This window comes from Podarcis gaigeae (genome assembly GCF_964106915.1).
Source record: "Podarcis gaigeae genome assembly, chromosome: 9".
Taxonomy (NCBI): domain Eukaryota; kingdom Metazoa; phylum Chordata; class Lepidosauria; order Squamata; family Lacertidae; genus Podarcis; species Podarcis gaigeae.
This window is the reverse complement of record NC_139685.1, coordinates 20,319,911-20,334,006: the sequence shown is the minus strand read 5'-3', so window position 1 is coordinate 20,334,006 and position 14,096 is coordinate 20,319,911. Positions and strand designations below refer to the sequence as shown.

Sequence of the window (14,096 nt, the reverse complement as noted above, 5' to 3'; positions counted from 1 at the left end):
AAAAAAATCTACACGTCACTTGGGAAGACAGGTGAACTAATGCCAGCGTACTGGAAGAAGCAAAGATCCCCAGTGTTGAAGTGATGATTCTTCTACATCAACTGCGTTGGACTGGTCGTCATGTGCAGATGCCTGATGATCATCTTCCAAAACAACTACTGTACTCTATTCCGAACTTAAAAATGGAAACGTGCTAAGAGGAAGGCACGCTTGGCAAACCCTCACCGTGATCAACTCCTGCCCAGATGCCTATGTCGCCACTGTGGAAGGACGTGTGGATCCAGAATTGGCTTCCACGGTCACTTACGGACTCGCTGTTAAGACCGTGTTCGTGGAAGACAATCGGCTACGACAGATCGCCAAAGAAGACACCCACATCCTCAGGTTTGCAGGGGTTTTTTTGCCTGCGAGCGCGTCTCTCTTTCTCTCTTTGCGTCTTGAAGGAAGCAGGGCTAGAAGCGCCCCGCCGAGCGACAGTTACGAGAAAGTTGGCTGCGTGGGTGCCTCCCTCGCGGGAGGGAGGAAGAAAGAAAATGAAAGAAAGGCGCTCCCTCCCGGGCAGGCAGGCAGGCAGGCGACTCCCGAAGCCTCGCTGCGGTCGACCCCCCTTCCCCGGCCCAGCCTCCCCGCTCTCCTCCGAGCAGCTGCGCTTTCTCCTCCGCGAAACGCCCGGCGAACCCGCTACCTACGCTGCGAAAGAAAGGGCGGGAGATCGAGAACCCGCGGTCTCCCTTCTTCCTCGGTTTCCCGCGGGTGGGAGGAGGAGAACCGCCGCTCAGAACGCGCGCGCGCACACACACACACGCGCACACACGCCCCTCGGCTATAAACAAAAGCGCCTCACAGCAGCAGCCTGAGGGAAAGAAGCCGTTGCTCTCGCGCGCGCCCGCCCGGCCTCGTTTCCAGAGAGGGTCTCGCGCCGGCGGCTCCGTTTCCGTTGGGACCGGGAAACCGCCGCCGCCGCCACAGAACCCCTCGCGAATGGCGCTCAAACCACAATCTCTCTCTCTCTCGGCTCCTCAGGTTTCCATACCTGCTTAGTGGTGGCGACGCTCCTGAGGCGCTTTCTCCTCGCCCCGGTTGGCGGAGGTTTCAGAAGCAGCCCGGACGTTTTCGCCGCCGCCCCGAAGCAGCACTACTTCATCCTGTCGGCGACCATCACCGCCCTCCCGTCACGGCGACGCCTGGCCCGCCCGCCCGCTCCGCCCTCCGCGCGGCCGCTTTGAAAAGGATTCCGCCCGACAGGGGCCGCTCAGAACGGCTCCAATCGCCGCCGCCTCCCGCCGCCTTTATTACCCCGACTCTTTTCTCTCTCTCGATAACTCGCATAGCCCAGCTCCTTCTTCTCCCCGCCCTCACGCCACCCTCATTGGCACGTTCCTCTCAAACAGGAACAGGCATCCCGGCGGCTCGTTGGCCGGGCGAAGCGTCGCTCTCCCGTGCCCGCCTCCCGCCTTCATCCTCAGTGGCTACCTCGGCGGTAAGGCCCCGGCTCCGAGCCTATGCGCCAAGGCGGGCGACCTGTCCGGCCAATCGGCACGCCGAGGTGGTCAAAGCTCCACCCTCCCCACACGCTTATTGGTGCGAAGAAGTCGCTTCCTCTCTCTGGGAGTGGGTCAAGGTGGACATCAATCTTGGTTCTGTCCTCGGGAGCCCCGAGAGGGCTGAGAAAGACCGCCCAGCTGTTCAACGTTGATGCGGAGAATTCAGGGTTTTTTTTGGGCCCTTTAAATCTCCCCTCGTGGGGTTTTTCCTCGTGGGCCAAATCTCTGTTCCATTTTAAATGAGAAAGGTGGCGCTGTTCCTTCAGGGGGTTTAAAATGCTTTAAATTTCACATAATTTGGATTTAGGGATTTTTTCCCACTTGTTGATTGTGCCTTGGACCCGTCTGCACACACACTCTGCTTTTCTCTTACAGCTGAGCAACATTGGTTTTTTGCGTGTACCGCTTGATGCAAGTTGCTTGCAGACAGGAGCTTAATATTTAAAACTATTCATTTAAATATTGCTACGCTGCACTTTCATTAAAACACACACAATACCATGTATTATTATTTTTAAAAATAATAGTACAATAGCATCAGTAAATATTGGTTGGTATAAATAAATATCAGTCTACAGATAGGTAGCCGTGTTGGTCTGCCATAGTCAAAACAAAAACAAAAAAATCCTTCCAGTAGCACCTTAAAGACCAACTAAGTCAGTTCTTGGTATGAGCTTTCGTGTGCATGCACACTTCTTCAGATACACTGAAACAGAAGTTTCCAGACCCTTCTATAAATGTATCGCAGGTACAAGAGAGGTTTGAGTGGGTAGGAGTTTAGGAAACGTTCTAAATCTGCCATGAAGATGTTGGCATACTGTGGGGCCATGCGGGTGCCCATTGCTGTGCCGCTGATCTGAAGGAACAGGTCATCACCGAATTTGAAGTTGTTGTGGGTAAGGACAAATTGGCAGAGTTTGGTGGCAAAGTCCGCTGTGGTTTTATCTGAAATGGTGTTCCTTATAGCTTGTAAACCATCGTTGTGTGGGATGTTGGCCGGGCGTAAGACCTATTGCAGTCGTTAAGAGTCGTCAACAGGCTCATCACAGCTATCTGCCAATCACCTATTCCCACCACCCTTCTGAGTAATACCCCTCCCCAACTTCTCACTATATAGAAGGGTCTGGAAACTTCTGTTTCAGTGTATCTGAAGAAGTGTGCATGCACACGAAAGCTCATACCAAGAACTGACTTAGTTGGTCTTTAAGGTGCTACTGGAAGGATTTTGTTGTTGTTGTTTTTGTTTTAAATATCAGTCTGTCACTTTTAGGACTATGATCCCATGTGCAGAAAATGTCCATCCATGAGGAACACAAATCCTATAATCCATCTAGAAGCACCCACAAAGGCTAATCTGTACCCCACCTATTATTTCTGCCTGTTCGTCTCATGCTTTTCCAGAGCTGAGGTTATTCTGCTATCCGTGTACTGGTGATTGTGGTGTGCTGTAGCGTGCTAGGAGTGACTTAAGCCTGAAAAAAAAAGTTTTTCTACTTTCCCATTTCAACTTTTCCTTCATAATTGTTGGTGGATGTGCTTGCTGACCTGCAAGTTATCCACCATTTTCATTACTGGTCTTCCATTTCTCTGCCTTTGGCAAGTTTGAAGACAAACCATTTAAAATACTTTTGGGTGTGTCATTGGGCAGCTGTGAAGTTCTGCAGAGTATCAAAAAATGCTGCCTGAAGTACATTGGGGAAGGTAGCGGAAGTTCCCATTGCTGAAGGGAAAGTAGATTCAAGTCCACCATACAGCTTCAGGCTGTAATTCTGCTGGAGAAGGCCTCAATTGGAGTGGCGACAGTTAAGTGTAGACCCAATTTCAGTGGTTCACATTCTGGAATTCACTGGAAAATGTGCAATGGTAGCGCATTGTGTGGGTGGGGAATTTTCTTACATGTATGGTGATGTTTTGCTAGATGCTGCTGATTGTCACACCCCTTCTTCCATCTGGGATGCTACTCACCCAGTATTGTATGTAAGACTGCACACACAAAACATTTGCAACAGTTGTAACATACCTTTTCATGTGGGGTGATTTGTGTCTGCCTGCCACAGAATTGACTGATGTACTTGCCAGCAATTCAATACAGATTTCAGTCATCAATCTTACTTTCTCTTCCCAAGTTTCAGGCATTCAGTTCCAAGATGGCGGCGCGTTCATACGCTGCGGCTCTGAGCTCCCAATACCTCACCTACTCACGCACAAAACTGGTAAACATCGGGCTCACAAGAAAAATATAGATAGAGAGTTTCAAAGGTCCCACTGTATACAAAACTGCATAGTAAGACCTCCGGGATCTCTCTGGATTGTCGACGGGAGGGGGAAGTGCTGAAAGAAGCGAAAGAGAAAAGAGCGAAAGCAAAAACGTGGTTGCAGAGCTGGTCTGTTAACCCGGCTTTGAAAAAGACCCACCAGACCAGCACTGCCAAGCGCCTTCCTGGCCAACATCAGATCTCTCATCCACAAAATTGACGAATTACAGTTGCTGATGGCAGCAAACAAGCTTCTTTGTGAGAGCTGTGTGGTAATTATTACAGAAACTTGGCTACATTCAGCAGTACCGGATGCGGCAGTTGAGCTGATAAATCGAATAATTTATCACTCTGGTAGAAACAGTGATTCTGGTAAAGCTAGAGGTGGAGGAGTTTGTATTTACATACACAATGGTTGGTGTGTTAACAACAAAGTAGCTTACACATATTGCTCCCCAGATCTAGAATTGATGGCAGTTACATGTCGGCCATTTTATTTGCCTAGAGAAGTAACTGTCATAATTATTATAGCTGTTTATATCCCATCCGATGCTAATGTCAGTGCTGCAGGGTGTCACCGTCATTATTATTTTTAGTAGCCATCAGATGTGCAGACATTAGCTCAAATGTTTGTACAATTTGATTGCAATTTTTTTCCAAAGTTGTTAATGCTTCAGGGATCAGGTGGGAGATGACTGCATGGTGTCTCAACACATCAACACGGTGCAGAGAGATTGTGCAGCAAACTTGCAGAACCAGTTTTCTCTGAGCTCATTTTTTGATAGGAATTGTTCTTTTGCACAGACGACAGTGAGCAGGTTTCAAAAGTGGCTCCATTACTGTACTCAAATAATTGTTTTTTTTGTAGCCCAAATAACTAGAGAGTAATCATTACAGTGTAGTGCAATTATACATGTCTTTTCAGAAGCAAGCCCAGTTGACTTTAGTGGGACTTAGAGTAAATAATGTTGAGCTTGATTTGAATGTATGGTGTTCAAATCAAATAACAAAGTACAGTGGTACCTCGGGTTAAGAACTTAATTCGTTCTGGAGGTCCATTCTTAACCTGAAACTGTTCTTAACCTGAGGTACCACTTTAGCTAATGGTGCCTCGTGCTGCCACCACACAATTTCTATTCTCATCCTGAAGCAAAGTTATTAACCCAAGGTACTATTTCTGGGTTAGCAGAGTCTGTAACCTGAAGCCTCTGTAACCTGAAGTGTCTGTAACCTGAGGTACCACTATAGTAATAATTCAAATGACCGGTTTTGCTCTGAGAACTTATGCATCAAAACTTAAGAGTACCCAACATTCATTATTTGGTGTTAATTTTTTTAGAAATCAGGATCTACGTGGATCTCCTATTGGTGTTCGGAGTTAACATTCTCACAGAAGCTAAACAGAAATTGGATCCCTGTTGGAGGAGTATACCTGGAGGTTGGTATAAGTGAGGTTAGGAAAATAAGAAAGCTATATTTATTGATGGAATTACATGCTCAAAAGGAAATAGCCTTGTTCTAACTAAGGTGCAGGTGGCAAAAAAACCCCACAAAAAAAACATGCAAGAGACTCAAGGTGGTTCATTGCAGGGCCATTTCTAAGAATGGGGCTCACATTTTGGGAGAATGGGTGGTGCTGAGGGTGAGATGTATCTCTTGTGCATGTGGTCCTATGGTATAGCGGTTAGCACTCTGGACTGTGAATCCAGCGATCTGAGTTCAAATCAAGGTAGAACCTAAAATTTGAATTTCGAGAGCCAGTGTGGTGTAGTGGTTAGAGTGTTGGACTAGGACCTGGGAGGCCATGGTTCAAATCCCTGCTCAGCTATTAAACTCACTGGGTGACCTTGAGCCAGTCACTGTCTCTGAGCCTAACTGTCAGGTTCCCAGCGTGATAACACAGTAAGCGTAGATAATGAAAAGGAGGATTTATTGCAGAAACAAACAGATAGCTCCGGACGGCTCTAACGAAGCCTCCGGCGCCATTACTCAAGATGACCCTTCTGAAGAGTTCTTTCGGCATCTCCAACAGATATTGAACTTATGACTCTGATGTTTCTTGTTTTGCTTCTGATCTAACAGCACCCCCATTCAGCGACTCTATGGACTTATTAGATCAGATCCAACCTCTTCCAGGTCTAAGAGGGGTTTGTTTGCGTCTGATTGTGCTTCCATCAAGCTTTGGCTGTGTTCCAGACTTCTCTCAGCTACTGCCTTACCATCCGGCTCCTCAAGGTCAGGAAAAGCCAAAGTCTGCAACTGCTGGCTATCTCCTGCCTAACTAACATCAAAGCCTCCCTGTTGTTGGCTGCTTTCTGTATTTGGCTGCAAACCCTCACTTTGAGCTGGCTCATTCCTGACACTAACCTACCCCACAGGCTTCTTGTGAGGGTGCAGTGGGGAGGAAGAGAACCAGGTATGCCACATTAATCTCTTTGGAAGAAAGGTGGGATATAAATGCAATTAAATAAACAAATGTTGAGAAAGTTTGTCAGCAACATGCCTGTGCTCCAGATTGGCTAGTTCCTTCCATTTCTGGGCAAGGAGGGGGTGCTGGCACTGCATGGCGGGGTCATCAAGAATGCTAAGGTGCAGCTTGCATTCCTGTGATTATGTTTAAATTGTTTCTGTTCACTTTGTTCCCCCTCTGGTCTTGAGCTAAGCACATATTAGTTGTTCTCCAAGCATCTCTCTGCCCCTGCTATAATTACAATAAAGACTGCCATATACTTCAAAGTATGGAAACATTTCCTTTCCTTAAATAAAAGCAGGGGGGTTGCTTCTTTTTCTGCGTGTTTTGCCAAGATAATGTCAAATATGCAGATATTGTCCTTTGCCAGAAATTATTCACATTGTTTCACTGAGATAAACTACTGAATTTCCCAGGCTTCAGCTGTAGGTTTGCAGGAACTTCAGGGTTTTGAGAAAATGCTTTTGAAATATTTTTCTTATATAATTTCTCACAAGGGAACCTCACAAGTTTTGTACTTTTTCATCATGATTTGCTACCATGTGGATGCTTTTCATGCTCTTATCAAAACTATTTATAGTATATAGTATTATTGGAATGTACAGGGGACTGATCTTTCCAACAAATCAGTTTTCTGATTCCAAAATATCCAGATGTTCCCAGGGCTACAAAGTCCAGACCCTTAAAGTTCTTTTGATAGCTGCATAGAAGAAATAATTTCACCATGCTGCTTTAACCCTTATAGTGCTACAGTCATCACATACAATGGAATCAGTATGGACAGTAACACCATTTACTTAAACAGATCCACTCTTGACTTAGTGCTTTCAGACTTGCAGCAGAAGACTTCCACTTAATAAAACATAACAGAAGGATCTTAGCAATGGATGCTTGTTTCACAATTAGCATGTTAAAACTATTTTGGAAATTCTTGAGTCATGTTCATATCAAGCACATCTGCCTGCAGTTTTCTTTCTCATACTATTTATAGGTGCTCTGTAAAATCTGACATTGGATATTATAACTAGTTCCTTATTGCATTAGATCCAAAACTGTTTTACTATGAGAAGGAGTAGATTTGCTTGCTTTGAAAGGGACATTTATAATTTGCTGGACCTAGCCAGTCAATCCTCCCCTTCTTGATATTATTATTTTTAAAATAATTTTTTATTCCCCCCCTTCTTGATAATAATAAATACCCAGGAGTGCAAATAAGTAGTTGGCTACACTTTTCTAAGTACCTGATACATGCCATCAAGCCTCAACAAATGAAAGCCATCCCACAATATAGGACTAGGTGCTTTGAGCATGTTAACTACATGCAATGGAGTCCAGGTTCCTACAGATGTGAGCAACTGTATTGATGTAAATTTCCAGTATCTACAAAATAGTTGATGAACAAGTCACACTGGTCCCTTTTATCATTTTGTTGGTCAGACTGGAGAAGGCGAGGGACTTCCTGTAAAATAAATACTCTCCTGGACAGCATTGATGACAATGCAATATTGGCAGAGAAATACTGCTTCTACATTGCCTTTACCACCATAGAATAAGCTATAACATGAGTTATATGACTTCCTTTTACTTTATATATTCCGTATATGTTCCAGTTTCCATGCTAGGAGAAAACTTTCCAATGATATTTAAGAATCCAGCTGGATTGATATGCCTTTATATCAATGAATCCATTAATTTATTGTTTGGAAAGTTTATTGTGTTCTGCACCATAATGTAGAATTATTTTCCTACTAGCAAACAAAATGGCATTCATGCTGGAGGAAACTTTCAAAGTCTTCGCAAAATTCTGAAAGGAGAGCTTTTCAATTGCTGTGGAGGAAAACTTGGCGCTTGTAAATCAGAAAAATCTGGCAGTCATAACCAGTGTACTAATTTGGTTGCCTTGTGAGTGATCTGAATCCTACTATGTGGTGTTTTGGTCTTAGAACAGCATGCCTATTGTATTCACCACAAAGGCCACAGGAGGCTGCTGCCCCCACAGTGACCAGATCAACATTTTAAAATAAAATATCTTATGGAGCAGTTAAGTGTCCCCCTTGCATTTACCCAGAGGCAGCAGCCAAAATTCAGGATGGCAAGAGGGATATATAACATAATAACATAATATTGGGTCTTTTTCACATTTTTTCATGGGTGGGGTACATTGTGGAACTCAGAATCAACACAGCTCGCTCAAAAGTGGAATGGGCTGTTGTTTTGCCAATAGTGTGACTTGGACAATGGACTAAGCTGAGCACAGAATGTACTGCTGCTGTCCTCATCGTGAACATGCCACGCCAAGGGTGGAATCCCAAGCTGGTTGTCAGTCACTTGTAGGGACAAATCCACTTATGCATTCAAGTCTTTTGCCCACAAATCAGAGTTCTGCAACCTGCAGGATTAATGGACCTGCATGACTTTCGCAATCATGCACTTTTACCAAAGCCTTGTCGCTTTCAGCTTTTGTAACTGCATGCCTTTTGCCGTTTCTATATCTTAGTTTTGTCTTGGGGAATTTGGGGAGCTATATGGGCTGGCTGCCAGACTAGAGTGGGAGTGGGGGTGGGATGGGTAGGACCATAAGATGCAAGATGGGAGCAGTGAGCAGTCCTCTAGGCCACTTGGCTCAAATTGGGATGGTAGTGGTGGAGGTGAGCAGGAAAAGCAGCCAGGTTGGCAGCAGTTCTTGCTCCAGGCACTTTCATCAATGGCTAGGGCAACTGTAGAAGGAGCTGGGTAATCTTCAGGGCTGTTTCCATGACCTGTGCCATCTAGCCTCCCCTTGGCTGGTGGCCTAGCAGCAGCACAGCGGGCACCAGCTTCAGCCAGTGATCCTGAGTTCTTGTGCATTTCTCTGTGCTATCTGCTGTGTACTTTTTTCTTCATCTGCTATAAGCTGTCTTTCCTTTGACCCACACTAATTGTAAAGTTGTGGGTGAACATATCAGACAACACAGATTCTTCAAACAGCTCTTGTTTATTCACAGGCCAGAACTGAACTAAACTGAAGGGTTCAGCCAGTCTGCTTATACAGAGCTCTACTACAACACAACTGTAACAACTTCCTGTAACTATCCAATCACTGAACGTCACTTTCAATCCCTTATTTGCATATGTGGACCTGAGTGAAAACTATCTACAGTATCCCCCTGCTGGCCCAGGGTGAGAACTTCAGTACATAACACTAATGTTCATGGCGCTTGTGGGCTCTGCCATTGTCAGGGACTAGCTGGATACTGCAGAGGGAGCACAGGGAGTTTGGCTTGGAAGAAGGGATCAGTGATCCGGGGAAACTTGGGACAGCTGGGAGATGAGAGCTAGGTGCAGGAGAAGCTACAGGATTGGAGAGTGAAGAACAGGTGCAGGAGGTGGGAGAGAGAGGTCAAGCAGTTGTAGAGTCAAGGACTTCCACACCTCTTCCTCCTGCCTCCACCTCTCCTGCTCCACTGTCTCCCAGGACCAGGAGAGGATTGAAGTGGGAGGAGCAGAAACCAGTTACATGCAGGTGTAGTCTTTGCCTGCTTGCGCGTAGGTCGGATGGGGAAGCTGAGATTTGGGGTGGAGCCTCCCCGTTGAGGCAACTGCCTCATCGGGTGCACACCTAGACATAGCCAAGAGACATAGGGCTGACTGACATGCCTTCTTCGAACTTGTAGGTGTATTCTTGACAATAAATAATTCCTCACTGGACCTTCTTGCCTGACTGAGCTGCAACAGCCATGTATGTACCTGTTGGCTTGCGTAAGTAATCTGATGGTATTCTTCATCTATACAATGAGAAAATATATTCTAGGGTGTATGTGACTCTGATCCACATAGGTGACGTGATCTGTAGTCAGTAGATTGTCTCATTTCTTTGACCTACCTCATCTGCATGCTATCTGAAATGTACTCGGAGTCCTGCAGTGATTTCATGCTCTTTATTGCAGCTTGTAAAACAGTGATTCAAGTGCCCCCCAAACCTCAAGCTTTTATGTACATTATTTATACAACGAGTCCTGCCTGGTTGGCTGATTCTGTTTCCCTCCTGGAGCCTGACTGGTCTTTTTCTGCAGGCCAATCAGTTGTTTCATTCTACGATCCTACCAGCCTAATAGGCTGATTAACTTCTTCCTGGAGCCTGATTGGTCTTCTCCTGCAAGCGAATCAGTTGTTGCATTCTATGATCCTGCTTGCCTATTGTTCTAGGATCCAAGGTTAGTACATAACAATATCAAACCTGTGGAAGTTCGTGCCCGGCCTTCACAAGTCTCAGCCACAAGATGGTTAGGTTATTGGCCTAGGGAGAACTGGCTTCTAGTCTCAAGTGGGCAAGAAGCGTGTGCACAGGCAAAACCAGTCAGTGTTCCAGTGTTCCAAAATCAGTCAGGAATCCGTGATAAAAGAGCCTCAGTGAAAAATCAGAGGGGTCAACAACTGGTGTGTAGTCAGGTTGTTTCCTATAAAGTTGACCCCATCTAGATTGCAAATTTGACAGTCCTAGCCCTCTGAAACTCTGCCTGATCCTGTTCTGACTCCATTAATGTGTCCTATGTTGAACGAGCTAGTGTGCTGCAGTTTCTAGCTGCTTTCAGTTGGAATATTAATAATAATAATTGCTTCATGGTACTTGAGCTCCACCTAACCATGCTATGATTTTCCAGATGACTCTGCACGTACAGTACTAGAAAAGATCTGAATGTTAGGCCCCACTTATTACCTGTGTGAAACATGTTTATTTTGAAGTAAGCTCAGCTAAAACCACCAGAGTGTAAGAGAACCCACTGCCCAAACATTATTGCATAAAAAATAAAGTAAGTAAATGTGTTTCTCTTTTGCTATGCCTTCTAACAAGATTCAGGTAGGTAGCTGTGTTGGTCTGATGCAGTTGAAATATAAAAAATAAAAAATTGTCCAGTAACACCTTAGAGACCAACTAAGTTTGTTCTTAGTACTGTATAAGCTTTTGTGTGCATGTACACTTCTTCAGATACCATCTGCCGAAGTATCTGAAGAAGTGTACATGCACATGAAAGCTTATATCAAGAACAAACTTAGTTGGTCTCTAAGGTACTACTGGACAATTTTTTTTATTTTGTATATATTTTGCCCAATTATAACTTCTCTTTCCTGTTTCTCTAGCAAATCATGTATTCTGAATATAGAAAACATGCTTTGAATTCTTCATGTTGGATATTTCATTTTGAACTGAGAAAAACAAGCATCAAATGTCCAACAATGCGGTCCTCTACGTATCTAGCCAAAGTAAATCTCATTAAGTTAATTAAGACCGATGATGGCTGCTCCACTGACGCTACTTGGCTCAAGCCCTTTCTTGTCTCACACACGTTTTATACTTCCTTGAATTTAGAGGCATTTCTGTCATTCTCCTGCTCTCTGGCTATTCTGCTCTCTGTACCACTCAGCCAATCTTAATACAAAAGTATAGCTCTGGCCATGAAGTGCTTCCCATGTGCTTTAAGCAAGAAAAAAACATGTGAATGATTGGGCTGCTGGAAAGTCAGCCCTGGTAGGAAAGCTCCTACCACAATTCAAAGTGTTGGTGCTGACCTTTAAAGCCCTAAACGGCCTCGGTCCAGTATACCTGAAGGAGCGTCTCCACCCCCATCATTCTACCCGGACGCTGAGGTCCAGCGCCGAGGGCCTTCTGGCGGTTCCCTCATTGCAAGAAGCAAAGCTACAGGGAACCAGGCAGAGGGCCTTCTCGGTAGTGGCGCCCACCCTGTGGAACGCCCTTCCAGCAGATGTCAAAGCGATAAACAACTACCTGACATTCAGAAGACATCTTAAGGCAGCCCTGTTCAGGGAAGTTTTTAACGTGTGATATTTTACTGTATTTTTGGTTTTTATGGAAGCCGCCCAGAGTGGCTGGGGAGGCCCAGCCAGATGGGCGGGGTATAAATAATAAATTATTATTATTATTATTATTATTATTATTACTCCAGCTGTTGTTATGAGGCTTTCTAGCACACACACTGTAGCAGATATGGGGAGAGCCAGAGCTGCTTAAAAAGTAGCATTAGCCTATCAGAATACTACATTGGTTTTGAGCATAGTCAAATCTGTTTCACCGAAGGCCAGAGAAGCAACAGTGTCTCCTACTTTGCAATTTAGTTCAATATTTGTTTTGTTACCTTACAATAGAGCAAACAAAAGAAACAACAGTGAGTCTCTTTCTATAATAAATATTGTTTAATTAATCATTTTGCTGCTTTTAATTGGGGAACTGGGAGGAGACATAAGTCGACAGCTTTGCATATGTGTTGTAATTAACTGTGTTAACCATTTCCGTATATTTACTCCTTAAAAGCTGCAACAGCTACTGTATGGGGCAGGTCAGGTAGTTCTGGGTCACATGAAATTAGAATATGGATTTTAGTCTGGTATGATGAACTCTACACATGAACAGAGATTATTACTTCACATTTTGAGGACTGAGCCATGCATTGCAAATGTGTTCTGATGTGCCCTGGCTCAAATTAAACAATAATTTTTTCCACCCATTGGTGTGTTCTTTTAATGTATGGGAAAAAATGTTTTGTATAAGGAAGTGAAACCGATGCTGTCAGGAAATTGCACGCAAGCCGGAAGCAAGTTTTCCTCACCTCTACAAAGTTTTTGTGTGTCAAAGTTTTTTTTTGGCAACAGGTATGTAGGTGCAGTATGTAGGTGCAGTACATGAATTCAAAAATTTATTTCACATGGTCTTGGATGTAGCCAGGATTTATGTTGAGGGGGCAGGCTTCATGATAAGGGGGGTGGCAGATCCTCAGTATTTTTATTGATTTATTTGATTGCTTGGCAGCTCCCCCCTCCTCCCCCAGCTATGCTCATGGACATGTTGTGGTTTATTTCTTAGTAAGAGGTAAAAATCATACTTATGCCTTCATACACAGAAGCACTTTGCTTGTCCACAGATGTGCAGAGGAATTATTGAGTTGGGTTTTTTTTTTTTTTAGAGACTAGGCACTCTGCACATGTGCAAGGGCACCCTTCCCTTTAAAAAGTGCTGCGGGACTCCTAATGCTGCAAAAACAGTAAGTTGTTAAAAACTGCAGCTCTACCAAGTCAAAATGTTACTCAAGTCAGCCCCGAGGTAACCGTGTGTAGGACTGCAACCTCAAAACTCTCTTAAATAATTTTTCTCTCTTTTGCTTCAAGTTCAAACTAAACACATATGAGAAATATTCGGTGGTCCCCCCCCCCCGCCATACTTTCAGAATAAAAAATTGCTCGCAATGCCCTGATTTTTTTTACTCGTTTTTATTGGGTTTTTGTGTCTGTCACAATGCAAACGGGTACATCCATTGCCTCCACTTTAATTTCGTAGCATTTCTCACAGTTCGTTGACGGACCGATTTCCAAATACACTGGAAAGCAAACGGACAACACAGCTACTTTATAACACGATTGCGGGGCATCCGGCAAATGTAGAACCGTGCAGCTTATACAAAAATAGTAGGAATGATTCCCACAACATCCATATTCTGCACAGAAACAAGTATTTCAATACTACACTACACTTAAATGTCTCGTTTGTTCTTGGATCCTCTCCTGCTGCCACACCCTTTGGGAGCCTCGGTATTTTGTTTTGTTTTTAATTGGGTTTTATAAACAAGAATAACGTTATACAAACAAGCATGCCAAGTTTTCTCATGTCATTTGTATATCACAAAAATAGCATAATAAATGTGGGAAAATATCTACAACATATTAAAGTATCCGCTGCCTGTCTTTCGGAGCCACGGTGTTTGGTTTTGTTAATTAGGTTTTATAAACAAGAATAACGTTATACATAAGACAAACAAACATAAATCATAGCCTTATTCA

General features: G+C 44.2%; 1 protein-coding gene and 1 long non-coding RNA gene across 5 annotated transcripts in view; one reads left to right on the top strand and one right to left on the bottom strand.

Annotated features, from left to right (window-relative positions):
• Positions 1 to 2,085, bottom strand: part of FRYL (FRY like transcription coactivator) — a 149,005-nt gene extending 146,920 nt beyond the window's left edge. For 3 of the 4 annotated variants that reach the window (XM_083754769.1, XM_083754771.1, XM_083754770.1), the window contains exon 1: positions 1,034 to 2,084. The gene's annotated coding sequence lies outside the window, so the exon portion shown is untranslated. Of the gene's footprint in view, positions 1 to 1,033 lie in introns of all 4 variants that reach the window. The other variant, XM_083754772.1, reaches the window with a different exon arrangement.
• A 918-nt stretch (positions 2,086 to 3,003) lies between these two features.
• On the top strand, positions 3,004 to 6,535 carry LOC310852173. Its single transcript, XR_014568006.1, has 2 exons — positions 3,004 to 4,071; positions 5,139 to 6,535. It is a non-coding gene; the product is annotated as an uncharacterized lncRNA (long non-coding RNA).
• The last annotated feature ends 7,561 nt before the right edge of the window (positions 6,536 to 14,096 follow it).